This window comes from Lathyrus oleraceus, chromosome 6 (assembly GCF_024323335.1).
Source record: "Lathyrus oleraceus cultivar Zhongwan6 chromosome 6, CAAS_Psat_ZW6_1.0, whole genome shotgun sequence".
NCBI lineage: Eukaryota > Viridiplantae > Streptophyta > Magnoliopsida > Fabales > Fabaceae > Lathyrus > Lathyrus oleraceus.
Window position 1 is genome coordinate 408,045,525 of NC_066584.1, and position 3,795 is coordinate 408,049,319.

Sequence of the window (3,795 nt, forward strand, 5' to 3'; positions counted from 1 at the left end):
TACAAAATCAATGATCCAGGGATGAATTGTATAAACAACAATTACCCACAAGGACTTGCTGGCGACTTCAAAGGGATGACATTGCGAGCATACGACAATGATCCAGAAGACTGCTGGGGATAAAATTGCTAGCAACCGGCAATTATCCAGAAGCAAGGAAGGAATATCAACATCGAATATTGAATGAGGATAACCACAAAGAGTAACCATCATCGGTTAGGATGAACAACAAGGTTAACTCTGCAAAAGGGGAGAAATTAGGGTTTACAACTACCGAATACGGGGTAGAATACCAAAACTCTGGCTAAGGATAAAATTGCTAGCAACCGGCAATTATCCACAAACAGCGCAGACTCCGTTGGGAATAAAATCACAACAGCACAAAATCCACCATCAACCAGAACGAACCACAAAGGTTACCTCTACTAGGGGAAGAGAGATAGAACTTACGACTACCGAATACGGGGTAGTAGCCATCAACTCTGATGAGGATAAAAAAGTAGGGTTTACATCCACCGAATACTGGGTAGAAAACCAACAACTCCGCGTGGGGAATGAAAGAATCACAAATCCGCACGGGAAACAAAATAGGGTTTATAACAAACCACCAACTGCTGAAGAGCAGAAAAATTAGGATTTACAACTACCAAAAATTTGGGTAGAAAACCAAATCGACTCTTGCCGAGGAATAAAATGTATACAACCACAAATTCCGCCAAGAAGGCAAGAAACATAGGACTTACAACTACCGGTATAAGGGTAGAGGCCCAAACTCCGCTGGGGATAAAAGAATCAATGCCAGTTACTAGGCAAATTATTCATTTATTCCACAGGGAAGCACGAGAAACAGCTGACAAATGGTCTATTCGGGATTGATCCGAAAAGACGGACTGAATCAAGACTCATCCTATGAGGATATAACTCAATAGGAAAATCCATCCCAATATATGTGTTGGGAGGAAACGGAAGAAACCGTCGTCCACGAGGATATATCTCAGTGGGGAACTGCAGAAGGAAAGACAGACACTTTCTGCTTATGGGGCTGACTCTATATTGAGAGATTAAACACCCGACATCTGCTTGGGGGAGATCTATAAAGAGATCTATATCACCATTAGCAGAAGACAACAAACAAAAGGTACATGGCAAAAATGCAACATGAATATCTGAATGTTTTATGATTATGCATGAATATGCGTGATTTATGTTTGATGAATGCTGACAAAACAGACATATCTAACACAAACAGACCCAGGAATCAAACGCCCGGTACTATACTTCCAGAGGAAAGCCAAAGTGGTCCAACTGGAAAGCCAAACTGCTGGAGATCTTCAAGCTAAAAAAACAAAGATCTGCGGAGGAAAAGATCAGCGATATCACCAAATCTCTGAGTGATGGATCTATAATCAACCCAACTGGGGAACAGAAAGTCACAACAGGCATAAACGGCCACAAAGACAAATCTGTTGGGGAACTGGAGAAATCCCAAGATATCTGCAGGGGAATCCTCAGTATCAACTGAGACACAAGAGTTCACTACACAGGCGAGAGCTGTCACGAAGGCAACTCCAAATAACTCCGCTGGGGAACAACCCACAAAGGGAGAACAGATCATCCATGTAGAATCTAACTGCACAAGCAACTCTACTGGGAAAACTGTCAGCCATTTCATCAGGGATAAACCCACTGAAGGAAAATAGATCACACCTGTAGATTCTGCAACAAGCCACTCTACGAGGGATCAAAAGCAAACGGAAATTCACCAAATCTGTGGATGATAGATCGTCAACCGACCCTACTGGGGAAACAGAGATTTCAACCGGCAAAAACTGCCACAAAAGCAACTCTGTCGAGGATACCAACCCTGGCGAGGACTCTGAGGGGGGTTATCACAGATGTAATCCTGACTCTGTCGGGGATTCTGGCCCTGTTGGGGATACCGCATAGATACAATCCACCAAACCACAAATCTACCGGCGGCTTAACTGGGAAATCCACTAGGGATCAGCAAACGACTCCACACGGGGAGGAGGAAAAGAACTGGGGATCAACCACCAAAACTGAACCTTCCAAGAGGCAACCGACAACTGCTGAGGAAGCGAAAAATCACTGCTCTGCTGAAGGGATGAGCACTCTGATGGAGAGATAACAATAACTCCGCTGGCAACTTGGCCGGGGAAGAGACTACTGCTGGAGGAAACGAAGTCCTCCACAAGCGCTCTGCTCTGGGGATATATCACAGATTCCACTAGCGACTGTGCTGAGGACAGATAGCAACAAACCTGCTGGCAACTGCACTGGGGAGAGAGACGGGGTACCTGGGTTTCAAACCACCAACCACCGAATCTTCCAAAAAGAAAGCAACCATGCTGGGGAGAGACCACTGCTGGAGCAGAAACTGAGTCTTCAACAACACTCTGCTTAGGGAACAACCCTAACAAAAACTATGCTTGGGGAACACCCCTACAACAGAAAAGTAGAAAGGGGATACAACCATGCCAGGAATATGAACAAAATGTCTTACCTGTTGGAAATCATGCCACCCTTGGGAGAGCACTGAGAAATTCTCGAGTATCCTTCCATCATTGTGAATGTTCCCTTTGTTAAAACAACTATTTTGAAAAAATTTATTTGTTTAAAACAATGACATTTTATCAATTAAATCATGCAAAACATTTGTTGAATTGAAACAAATAAGAGTGCAAATAATTGGATAAAAGCTCAAATTGATTTGATGGAATGGTAGTCTGCAAATGGCAAGACTCCATAGATCTGTACAAATTTGAAATCAGTGATATATATTGGAAGAGGGCTACATTGAACATAATGATCCTTTCTCTACCAATTTGAATCTCGATGTATTCGAAGCTTCAGTCGGCGACGAATCGAGAATCTCTGACGAACAGACGGCTGCGGAACAGAAAGTCTTGTCCGGATGCAGTTACTTGCCAAATCCCTAATTTTTGCCTAGATTGCCCCAGGGTGAGGTACTCAATCTAGCGGGATGCAAATATCATTTTTTTTCAATGTCTCTAATTTTTGCCTGAATCACCCTTTCGGGTTCTCCACCGAGACGCTCATTTTTGCCTAAGCCGCCCTTTCGGGTTTTCAACTTAGCGAGCTATTCTGTTTTTCTGATTTGCATACTCTTTTTTTTAGGCAAAGTATTTCTTGACTGCATCTGAATTCACAGGACGAGTGAAATCCTCCCCATCCATTGTTGTAAGCATCAAAGCTCCGCCTGAAAAGGCTCTCTTGACAACATATGGACCCTCGTAGTTTGGAGTCCACTTGCCCCTGGAATCGGGCGCGAAAGACAAGACTTTCTTAAGCACGAGGTCACCTTCTCGGAACACACGAGGCTTGACCTTCTTATCGAATGCTTTCTTCATTCTCTGCTGATATAACTGACCATGGCACATGGCAGTCAATCGCTTCTCTTCAATCAAATTCAGTTGGTCATAACGACTCTGAATCCATTCAGCATCAGTCAACTTGGCTTCCATCAAGACTCTCATTGATGGGATCTCCACCTCTACTGGAAGAACAGCCTCCATGCCATAAACAAGAGAAAAAGGGGTTGCCCGTGTTGAAGTGCGGACAGATGTACAATAACCGTGCAAAGCAAATGGCAGCATCTCATGCCAATCTTTGTACTTAACTGTCATCTTCTGGATAATCTTCTTGATATTCTTGTTAGCAGCTTCAACAGCCCCATTCATCTTGGGTCTGTAGGGAGAGGAATTATGGTGTGCAATCTTGAATTCAGCGCACAAATCTTCCATCATCTTGTTA